Below are 12,903 nucleotides of genomic sequence, written 5' to 3'. Positions count from 1 at the left end.
AGTCAACCCCCACCTTCCCTTATCTTACCCTGACCTCCGTGAAGCCCTCCTATCCCCTCGTCAGCCATCCACCTCCTTTCCTTTTCCAGTGGCGACCCCGGCGGTACCCCAAACCTCCTCTTCCTTTGCCGACGTCCCATAAACCCCCGCACTTCTTTAGGGTTTTGGCGATTTGATGGGGGTTGCTAGCGAGGGGGTAGGAGGGTTGGGGAAGGTCGGTGTTAGAGGAAAAAGGAGGCCGGTACATGGATCTGTTCGCTGGCGGATATGGTGGTGGCTGGGAAGAGGATATTAGTGGTGGTTCTTTATTTTTTTTTTAGTATTTTAAAATATAATTTAATTAATTTTTAAACCAAAAAACCTAAGTTTAACTATTTTAATTATAAAAGTTAGCCATAAAACAAAAAAAAAAGGACATTACACTTAATTTTGCAAAATCAGAGTGCACTTGATAGAATTGAAAAAAAGTTTGTCGTACATGTAGAATTTTAAAAACATAGAGGCCACCATGTAGAATTTCCCAAAAAAAAATTGCAAGGATGTAACTTACCGTTGGAAGATAATATTATTATAGCTAAATCAAGCAACCCTGCGCTAACAAGCTACATTCTTGATTTTTCAAAGAAAACTTCATATACTTATAAATTATGACATGTGTATGTTAAAAACTACTTTAATTATTTATTTATTTATTTTTCCAAGTTATAATAAGCAATTGGTCACCATTGGAGCACTTTATAGCTACAAAATATACTAGCTTAAAAATTTGATGCATCAAGGTAAACTACAAGGTATTGTAGATTTGTAACTTACCATTGAAGATGTTCATGTGCTCTTATTTATATATATGCGTATTGAGATAGGAATGTATATGTAGATATGATATTATGAAAATAATATCATATGATATTATCTTAATATTAGGAGTTAGTATTAAATAGTATTTAGGTAGTTAAGGTCTTGTGAAAAGAAATATGTGAGCTATTGTGATGTATTTAGGTTTTAGGGTTAGATATTCTTATTGTCTATATATATTGTAATGTGGGGAAGAAAATGAATGGGTAAAATTCAATGAGAAAATGCATTTTCCCCAAAATTTGAATGAATGGGAAAAATACAATGAGAAAATACATTTTCCCCAAAATTTAACAATGTGCCTCCCCATGATAAGCTTGAATATCTATCAATGTAATGTAGAGCTTGCAAAAGCTAAACTAGACAAAAATTTGGTTAGTGCCAAGGGTTTCAACATATATATAATTATATTATATTTAATAACATAAACTTTTTGTATTCTTATGCCATTTGTCATATTCTTATTGGTCCATAATAAATATTTTTTGTTATGAAGAGTTGTGATAATTTGTCATTTTTATTATTTTTTGGTTCTATAATTCTAATTTGTAAATTATTTATTTTGCTTTTCCATTTAATTTTTTTCACGAAGGGTTGCATTAGTTTTTTTTATTTTTTTGGGAAATTCCACATGGTGGTCTCTAGGATTCAATTTTTACGTGAAAGACAAACATTTTTCCAACTCTCTTAAGTGGCACCCAAGTTTTGAAAAACTAAACACAGTGGCCTTTTTTAGATTTTATGGCTAACTTTTTTACTTTTTAGTAAACCATAATTAATTAAAAAAATAAAAAAAATTAAAAACACTAGTCAGCCATCCCACCTAACCACTTGTCGAACCTCACTGTCGCTCGTCACCGGCGCTGAGTCACCGACACTCCTAGATCCCCTCCCTTGGCGCCGACGCCACCATGACCTCCCCCCTTCTCCTTCCCTAACCATCGTAACCCCTACCCTTGTAACCCGACCCTCATCCAGTCCCGTAACCCAACCCCCACCCCTTGAAAACTCCAAAAATTTGCCGAAAAAGTCCGACCGCCTTTCCGCCCACACCACGAAAAGGCCGATGCTAGGTTTTCGGGTGTGTGAGGAGGGGCGGCCGGACTTTTGGGCAACTTTTAAGGGTTTTCGATTGGTGGGAGTGGGAGTTACGGTTGTTAGCAGGGAAGGGGAAGGGAGGGAAATCGGGTGACGCCGACACCCGAGGAGGGGAATCTGGGCGTGGCGTCGCCGGGGGCAATGGGGTTTGGTAGGTGCCGGATGCCATGGGTGGCTGGCTGGTGGTATTCTTTACTTTTTTTTTTAATTTATATATTAATTATGGTTAACCAAAAACTAAAAAAGTTAGCCATAAACCTAAAAATGGGCACTATGTTTAATTAATCAAAACTTGAGTGCCACTTAAGAGAGTTGGAAAAAAGTTTTGTGTTCAACGTAGAAAAATTGAGTCCTAGAGGCCACCATGTGAATTTCCCTATTTTTTTTAAATCAAAATCTCATTATTGTCAACTATTCAAATCATAATGCATTTTATATTACATCAATTTTCTTTGAAATAGGAAAGTAGTGAAATATTATTTTCACTTATTAATAATTTGAAAAAGAATATCTTAAATTAATATAAGTATTTAGCAAATATTATTAAAATTATATATTACTCATAAGATTTGATAAAAAGTTAAACCTATGCATTGAATGGGATACATACTATTTTTTTTTTTTTTTTTGAAACTAGATAGATACTAGTTGTTTTTTTTTTCTTTTTTTTTTTTTTGAGGGGAAGCCGAGCTAATACATTAATTCATGGACAAAGTGTCCAAGAGTACATAAGGGGAAATCATTGGTGGACAATGACTAACCCAAACCTGTTAAACACCAAACGACATTAATTTAGCAAGGTGATGCGCAGCAAAATTGTCATCCCTTTTAACATGAGACCAAGAACAAAGCATAAAATCACTACAAAAAGACAGAATATCATCTAGCACGCCATCAAATTCCGACAGGTAAACTGAAGTCTTTAAGAGCCGATTGACGAGGATTTGGCTATCTGATTCAAAGATGACTTTCTCATAGCCATACTTCTTAGCTAGTTTTGTAGCCAAGAGAAGCGCTTTCCTTCCGCCACTTCCGGAGTCCACCACGCACAAACTCTACGAGTTGCTGCCAGTAGCACTCTTCCATCACAACCATAGGCCACCATCCCCAAACCAACCCAACCATCTTCACCGAAAGAAGCATCAGAGTTAAGCTTAAAAACCAGTCTGAGGAGCAGACCATTTATTACTGTTGGGTTTGCGCTTGTTCGCTGCAATGGTGTAAACTTTCGGTGATACATCCAGCCCCCAAAGCTCGACCTATGCTTGATGAAAGTAATAATCAAAGTTACACCCTTTACCAAGCAGATAAGAGGTTTTAGTTGAGTATAACCCATCCTTCGAAAATGCCCAAGTGATAACATCATTCGGAGCTTGCTCAATAAGGGGAATAGAGAGAATACATTTCTTATCTCTCTCACTAAAAACGGAAGATATAAGCTTCTCATCCCACTCCATTTTTGAAATATTCACCAAATCACTCATGTTATTCAAGCCTTCTACCTCCTTACTCGTCACATACCTCCCTTCCTCATCCGCCACCCAAGGGTCTCTCCAGACATTAACCATGGAACCATTACCAATGTGCCAGATCAAACCCTCCTTTAGCAAAGCCTTTGCACCCCATATGCTCCTCCAAGAGTAGCTACCCAAACTTCCCAAATAAGAATCAAGAAAAGAACAATTTGGGTAGTACTTCGCCTTCATGACTCTACTAAAAAGAGAATTCTCCTTGTGAACAAGCCTCCACGCCTGTTTGCCCAAAAGCGCAACATTGAACACTTCCAAATCCTTGAAACCCAACCCCCAAGGCATTTTGGCATACACATCGCCTCCCAAGATTTCCAATGAATTTTCCTTTGAGAGCCCATATGACCCCAGATGAACTTTGCCATAGCCGAACGTATGCATTGGATCACCGAAGTCGGAAATTTATATACCCCCATCAAATAAGTCGAGATAGCTTGAATGACTGATTTGAATAGCACCTCCTTCTGGGCTCTCGAAAGTAACTTCTCTTTCCACCCTTGCAACTTTTTCCATATCTGTCTAAAAGAGCTCTGAAGATGACTTTCTTCGATTTCCCTGCTATTGTAGGAATTTTCATGGCAACCGTGCGCATATGAAGGAACTCTACTAATTCCTCTTGTTGCTTCTCGCTTACCCCTCTACTAAAACACTTCCGACTTCTCATAATTAATTTTCTGACCAGATGCTTCATATCTATTGAGTATATCAACTATCACTTCGCACTCCTGTCGAGTCGCTCTAGCAAAAAGTAAACCATCATCCGCAAAATAGAGATGAGATATAGCAGGCCCACACCTAGTCTCCTACTAGCTTTCGCCCCATACAATTCACCTGTCTAAACCTTATTATGCAACATGTGAGAAAAAGCATCCGCCACCAGAATAAAAAGATAAGGGAAAAGTGGATCCCCTTGTGTCAGACCCCGAGTTGGGGCCACCTTCCCACATACTCTTTCATTAATAATAAAAGATTATGTTACTGAAGACACACAATGCATCACCATATTAACCCATCTACCATCAAAACCCATTGTGAGGAGAAGTTTCCGCAAAAGGCCCCATTCAACTTTGTCATAGCCTTACTTATGTCAAGTTTCAAAGCAATTGTACCCTTTTTACCCCGACTCCAATTTTTAATCGTATGAAACAACTCAAGAGCAATAAGAACATTATCAGTGATTAGCCGGGCCGGGACAAAAGCACTCTAATTTTCAGTGATAACCGCCGGAAGGACAGACTTTAAACGGAGCACAATCACTTTTGAAACTAATTTATATAGAACATTACAAAGACTTATAGACCGGAATTCAGACATATTTGTGGGAGATTTCACTTTCGGGATAAGGGCAATATTAGTATTATTTACATGGTTAAGGGAGGACACACCACATAAAATATTACTAACAAAATTTAAAACATCATCACCAACAATATGCCAGAATTTTTGACAAAATATAGCATGCATACTGTTTAGGGGATTTTTCCCCGCCACGTGGACCATTCAGCACCTGCCACGTGTCAGCCACGTGGACCAATCAAGGACTGCCATGTGTCATACTCTAGGAGGTCCAACATGGACCAATCAAGTCACGCCACGTGGTCCATAACTTGCCAACCTGGAAAACGGCCGTCAAAGGCCCGAATCCCAAGGCAAGCCCAATCAGTCCTAGGTTTACCATTTAACCTAGTATTGGGCACGTACTTTGAGGCTATAAATACATATGATTAGCCTCCATTAAACGGAGATTAACTAATTCAGATATTACCCCACGTGCATACTAATTGCTAGACCTTACTTAGCGTTAATTGCACTCCTTCCAAGGTTGCCCACCGCAACTAGCCTGATCACTCCTCTCTTCGGAGGAACCAGATCACCTTTACTTTCCGCACCTTTTACTCCTAAACACGTTCTAACTTGATTGTTGGAGGCGAAGCTCCCACCAACCGGAGTTTCCGTTGTTTTGCAGGTACAGGCGCACAAATCCAGTCCTGGAATTGTAACTCTCCCACAGGACATAAAAAAAAAACCCCGAAACATTTTGGCGTCGTCTGTGGGGAGAGTACTTTCGAGATGGCATCACATTCTGTACCAATTCTAAGTGAGAAGCGTCCCATGGACGACCCCCAGGTCTACTCGGACCAGGATACTGACAACAAAACTGAGGTCGAGACTCGCACGGCCCCTGACGGGTCCCTCAGAGCTCGACGCACCCGTCCCACCGAAAGGAGGGAACAGGAGGACTGCTCGGGTGGATCCAGTAAACCAGCCGGCCCGCCGCTTGATCATCAACAGGGGGCCAAGGGATCTGCCCCCATCACCAGAAACGAACTCATGACCTTCATGAATAGTTTCAAATGGGAGATCTAGGTACTTATCAACAAAAGGGCGACTGTTCCACCAAAGGAACAGTCGCCCAGAAGACCCTCCCAATCTTGGAGGACGAAGCCTGTAAAGGATCGGGAGGCGACTCCTTACCTTAGACCTAGGGAGAGGGAGGCTCCAGTGATCGACCTAGCTAAGTACCGCTTCCCCTCACTAGGGAAGAGGAAGCCCATCCGTCATGTTCAGCCGGACGGGTCCAAGAAAACATACTCCGATGCTCGAATGGTGCTCGAGCAGAAGATGAATGACCGACTGTCAGAGTCGGCCTCCACATCTGATTTTCAAGACAGTCCACATAATACTTCCATGAGGTATTCAAAATCGAACTATGAGAGCCAGACGGGCGGCACCTCCTCTCGTTCTGGTTCCCAGAAGCATCATGCGGTGCCGTATGTGCCTCCCCAGCCATACATTCCGCAATCTCAATATTTCATGCAGCCTACTCCCTTTGGAGGACAGGCGGCAAGGAATGTCCAACCCTTGGACTGGCAGCTTCGGCTGCTCAAGCTGGGAGAACAACCATCCGCTTTTTCCAAGGAAATAACAGAGGTCGCCCAGCCGATCAAAGTAAAGAATGTGTTGGTAGGGGCCTATGATGGCACTACCAACCCAGAAGACCACTTGATGGCATACACCAACCTTATGTACCTCCAAGGGTTGGATGATGCCACATGGTGTAGGTGTTTCCCGACCACATTGAAGGGCATTGCCCAGCAGTGGTTTGGCAACTTGCCGACCGGGTGTATTAATATATAATTTCAAGACCCTAGCCTACTTGTTCACGTCAAATTTTTCAATGAACATCCTTGCTAAAAAGACCACCCTTGACTTAGGGGCCATACAGCCGGGAGAGAAGAAGGGATTGCGCTCCTACATCAGGAGGTTCAATCTAATGAGAATTCAGATACAGGGACTACTTGATGAAGTAGCTTACACGGACTTTTTCAAAGGTCTGAAGGACGGGTTGAACTTCAAATTCGACCTCGTCAGAAAGAGGATGACCACCCTCCAAGAAGCAATGATGGAGGCGGACGCCTGCGACCGACCTCTGCAATATTGGAAAACAGTCGGACCACAAGAAGTCCGACAGAAAAGATAGCCGGCCAAAGCAGTCGGCCAAAAAGGAAGAAAGAAAAAGAAAAGAAGTCTGGGTGGCTGACTCCTCTGAACAGCCATCCCAGAAGAAGAAGAAGGAATTCAAACCATACTCCCCCAAGTATGGGTTTAACAATGATATATATGCCATCCTCATGTAAATCAAGGACCGAATCTGAATTGAGAAGCCGGCTGCCATGAAGAGTTCTGTCAACAATCGGAACAAAAATAAATATTGCTATTACCATGAGGACATTGGTCATGACACCAATGAGTGCATCAGCCTCAAGCGTTTTTTGGACCGCCTGGCAGACAAAAGGGACCTCAATTCCTATGTCAGGAAATCAAAGGGTACCCAACAACCCAAACAGAATTAGGCGGACAAGAAGAGGTCGACACCTGCTGATAGCTCGGACACTGACGAAGCGCCAGTCTATACTATAGCAGGCGGCTTCGCAGGAGGGGGCCCTACTATCCGAGGCAACAAGGAAAACATCAGGCGTTTAGATGTTAACTCCGTCGACCAGGGACGGATCTCCAAGAATTCATTTCCTGAGGTTGTCATTACTGAGGAAGACTTGGGAGGAATCAGGGGGCCGCATGACGACCCCATAGTAACATGATACTGGGAGCTCATCTGATCTCATCAGTAACAAGTGCTTGACAAAGCTCAAGTACAGGCCCGAGAGCATGCACCCGGTCTCCCATACCTTAGTAGGATTTAGAGGAGGGGTCGTGCACCCAGTTGGACGGGTGGATCTGCCTATCCGCCTGGGCGAGAAAGGGGAGGGCCGTCACATGGTGGTCCGGTTCTTGGTGGTCAACAAACTGTCGGCCTACAACATGATCTTAGGGCGGCCCACCCAAAATAATTCGAAAGCTGTCATCATTCCCTCTCTCATGCTTCTCAAGTTTGAGAGAGATGATGGAACAGTCGGCTCCCTAAGGGGAGACCAGAAGATGGCCAGGGAGTGTTATATCTCTGACATCAAACCCACTGTGGCGGCAGCTGGCCCCAGTGGAGAGATTACGGACCTTGAGAAAATCAAGGAAGCCGCGCTTGCCCCAATAGCAGCCGGCAAGAAAAGAAAGGCCACCCATCTGGAGGCCGAAAGAAAAGAAAAACAATAGCAATCACTAGCCGAGGAGCGGTCAGATGAATTCCGCCCTCAGCCGACTGGTGAACATGTAGACATCGTCATGGATGACTCTCGCCCTAAGCGAACTGTTATGGTCGGGACGATTGCTTTTGCTGAACTTAGTGCTGACCTGCACTAACTGTTAAGGGAATTCAAGGATATATTTGCATTTGAAGTTCACGAGATGCCAGGCATCAGCCCTGATCTGGCTGTACATAAGCTCGCTGTGGATCCCAAAAAGAAGCCGATCAGACAAAAGAAGAGGAACCACGACGAAGAACGAAGCCAGGCGGCAGCCGCCGAGGTTAAGAAACTATTGGACGCAGGATTCATTCGGCAGTGTTACTTCCCAGACTGGGTTACGAATGTTGTACTTGTAAAAACGTTGAATGGGACCTGGCGCATGTGTGTAGACTACACAGACTTGAACAATGCATGTCCCAAGGACAGTTACCCGCTCCCAAAGATCGACAATCTGGTCGACTCTACAGCTGGCCATGCCTTGATGAGCTTCATCAGATACCCCTGTGGAAAAAAGATCAAGAGAAGACAGCCTTCGTCACAGATCAAGGGTTGTTTTGCTATACGGTCATGCCGTTCGGACTAAAGAATGCGCCTGCAACCTTCCAAAGAATGATAAATACGGTCTTCTTCAATCAGATTGGAAGGAATGTGGAGGCGTACATAGATGATATGATTGTTAAATCTAAACTCCAGACGGACCACCTAGCTGACCTCCGAGAAACATTCACCATACTCAGGCGGCACCAGGTCATGCTCAATCCCAAAAAATGTGTTTTTGGTGTTGAGTCTGGGAAGTTCCTCGGATTTTTAATCAATCAAAGGGGGATAGAGGCTAACCCCGAGAAGGTATAGGCGGTCATAGACATGTAGTCGCCCCGCACTGTCCAAGAAGTTCAAAAGCTCACGGGTTTCCTGGCGACATTGGGGAGATTCCTCAGTCGGTCAGGCGACAAGTGTCTCTACTTTTTCCAAGCTATCAAGAAGAAGACCATGTTTTAATGGGGGCCGGATGCAGAGGCGGCCTTCCAGAGATTAAAACAACACTTGCACTCCTTGCCAAGGCTGGTCAGCCCTCTGCCCAAGGAGGTGCTATACATGTATTTAGCGGTCTCTGACCATGCTCTTAATGCCGTCCTTCTTGCTGAAAGGGACGACTGCCAGCTCCCGGTCTACTTCATCAACCATGTCCTGAAGAACGCCGAGTTACGGTACCCTATGGTTGAGAAATTTGGCCTTGCCCTCTTCATGGCAGTTAAAAAATTGAAGCCTTACTTTCTGGCACATCCGGTTGTGGTCCACACCGACCAGCCAATCAAGCGGCCACTGACAACAATGGAGTCGTCAGGCCGGATGATCAAATGGGCCGTCGAGATCCAAAGTCTAGAGATCACTTTTGAGCCAAGGAAAGCAGTGAAGGGGCAAGCATTCGCTGATTTCATAGTGGAATTAACCAGGCCGACTGATCTTGAGAACTTTGAGCAAGTCTGAAAAGTCTATGTGGATGGGAGCTCCACAATAAACGGTTGTGGTGCAGGCGTCATATGTCAGTCTCCAGAAGGGGACAGGTACGAGTATGCACTACGGTTTAAGTTCCAAGCCTCGAACAATGAGGCGGAATATGATGCCCTATTGGCTGGCATCCGCATGTGTAAGGTAGCCGGGGCAAGGAAGATAACCGCTTGTTCTGACTTGCAACTGATCGTAAGCCAATACCATGGTAACTATGAAGCCACACATCCGGCCATGATCAAATACCTATAGGCAGTAAAGCAGGATGCCGGGACACTTGAAGAGTTTCACCTAAATCAAGTGCCCAGGTGTGAGAATAACCAGGCGGACGCCCTCTCTAAATTGGCATCATCAGCCTCCTGTGACACACCTAGGACGGTTTTCTGGGAAGTGATGGATAAAAGAAGCATCAAGGAGGACCCTATTGGGATCCAAGACAGAAGCTCAACCTGGATAGATGAAATCCGGGCATACTTAACAGACGACACCCTGCCGGATACTCACTCAGAGGCGGTCCTACTGAAAAAACGGGCGTCCAACTTTGAAATGCATAAAGGGGAACTCTTTAAGAAAGGCTATCTCCAACCTCTCTTCAAATGTGTCACCCCAGAAAACGGGCGAGAGGTCTCAGAAGACTTACACTCGGGATTCTGTGCCTCTCATATAGGCGGCAGGTCCCTGGCTCGGAGAGCTAGGCGGCAGGGTTACTTCTAGCCTACACTACAAGCGGACGCCATGGGAATAGTGAAAAAATGTGACAAGTGTTAGAGGTTTGGCAAGCTAATCCATCGTCGGGCCACTGATCTGACGGCCATACATAGCCCCCTACCATTTTCCAAGTGGGGCATGGATGTCCTGGGTCCGTATACACCTGCAACAGGTGGACGGAGATATATATTTGGTAGCGGTCGACTACTTTACCAAATGGGTAGAGGCCGAAGCTGTCAAAGGTATCAAGACCAAGGATGTTATCTCATTCATCTGGAGGAATGTCATAACACGGTTTGGGGTGCCTATGTCTATGGTCTTTGATAATGGTCCTCAGTTCGAGACGCCTGTTCTCAAGAATTGGTAGGGGGATCAAGGAATTTTATACAACTTTGCATCAGTTGGTCGACCCCAAGCAAACGGCCAGGTAGAAGCATTCAACAAGATTATCTCTGACAGTATCAAGAAAAAGATTGAAAAAGCAGGCGGCCTATGGGCAGACGAACTACCACATGTTCTCTGGGCCATAAGGACGACTGAAAAAGGGGTGACTGGGGAAACCCCATTCTTCTTGACCTATGGGGCAGAAGCTGTTCTACCCATTGAGCATTATGAGCCGACTCTTTGTGTCATGATGTATGATGAGGAGGCCAATTGGGAATCCATGCGCCTAGCATTGGACTCACTCCCCGAGCGTAGGGGCAACGCAGCCTTACGCCATGAGATCTACCGTTTGAGAATGACCAAAATTTATAACAAGAGAATACACAGGCGTCCACTGAAAGTGGGGGACTTTTTACTACGAAAAATGAAGCAGTCGGTAGGGCTAATGAGTTGGGAAAACTAACTCCCAACTAGGAAGGACCCTACCGGATCTATGAAGAGGTCAGAGACGGCACCTATCGCCTGGAAACACCAGACGACCGGCTTTTACCTAGAACATGGAATGTAGATAATTTGAAGAAGTATTACTTCTGAATAATGTGATTGAACAAGAGTTATTAATAAAACTTGCAATTATTTCAATATTTTATGCTGTAAACAGAGGGGCACGCCGTCTGTACAAATTTTAGGCGGCTACTCTCCATTGTTTATCAATAGAGGGGCATGCCGCCAGTGCAATTACAGGCGGCTACTCTCAAAAAAAGATGGCCGCTCATGTGCCTAAACAGACGGCTACCTTTCCTTTACTCAAGTACGGTAACTTAGCACTAATGTTCACCATGAACTAAACTAGGCAAATGGCCGGATGATAAACCTAGGCGCCAGGCCGACTGATCCTATCTTAAAATTAAACTAATACGACCTGTCCCAACATCATAGCAGGCGTCCGGCGACATCTCTCCGGATGAGATTCGTCGCAGAGAGAAACTCCCTTTTGGGTGGAATAATGCTCTATAAACCAGAAGCAAACGGACCTGAACGACTGTCCCCAAGGACAATCCCGTAGCCGTTTACACTTGAGACAAAGATAACTCTACTACTAACCGAACCAATGGTAGTCAGTTCACATCTGAGTCAGAAGACCGCTTGTCATTACTTGGGATAAATGCAGACGGTACCTTTTGAGTTAATAGCCAACAAAACATGGCGAATCAAGGGGGCCAGCCAGCCTACGCCACCTGGTACCTCTAATACTCAAATCAGTCTAGTTTGGAGCCTAAAAGGTACAAGAAGTCCGCCTGTTTTTTAGCAAACAGAGGTACTTGGCCACTATTCCAACTAGGTCCATTAATACAGGCACAGTAGTACAGACCAGGCGCCTCGTCCACATGAACAAGCGGCCTGTCTCCACCAAACATCAACGCCCTGTAAACTGCCGAAACATTTTGGCATATTTTGGGTTAATAGCCAAGCAAAACTTGGCGAATAAAGGAAGTCAAGCGGCCTTCGCTGCTTGACCCTCCTACTACTCAAACAAAAGAGGTGGTGACTGGATAACCAGTCGCCCTCCCTAGAATGGAACCCAAAGTATGAAAGGACTGCCTGTTCGTGAAAACAGGCGACCTTCCACTACTATTCCATCAAGACCTATTAAAGGAACATCTGTAGCCGTTACAGGCGGATCCCATCAAAACAAAAATAGGCGCCCAACCACCAAGGTAGTGCCCTTATAAGAACAACGCCGGGCCTACTGAAATAGGACGACTGTTCCTCAACTAGGCGGCTACCCACAATGGCCCAAGTCAAACGCTGACTACCATTGTGCAACCTGAACTAAAGCTTGAGGAACCCTACTAAGATTTTAGCACTTAGCCCCTCTACTACGCCTACTACGACCATTGCTCAAAACCCTCAAGACAACCGCTTGTGCCAAAGCGCGACCAATAGGCGGCCTAGGTAATATTCCTGAAATAAACCAAGTCTGGAAAGTTTTCTATCCTACACTTTCGCTGGAAGACCGACTAAACTCATGACCGACTGACCGATTATGAAATAATCAATCGGTCAGGGGCAACAATAACAGTCGGTTGCGACACCCACTAAGATGTCTTCCATACTTAGCCACATTCAAATGGCAAAATTTGATGCAAAAAGAAAGACAACTAGCAAGAGCAGTCGGT

This window comes from Chenopodium quinoa, unplaced genomic scaffold (genome assembly GCF_001683475.1).
Source record: "Chenopodium quinoa cultivar QQ74 unplaced genomic scaffold, ASM168347v1, whole genome shotgun sequence".
In the NCBI taxonomy this organism is placed as follows: domain Eukaryota; kingdom Viridiplantae; phylum Streptophyta; class Magnoliopsida; order Caryophyllales; family Amaranthaceae; genus Chenopodium; species Chenopodium quinoa.
The sequence above is the reverse complement of the archived record's forward strand: the minus strand, read 5'-3'. Positions refer to the sequence as shown.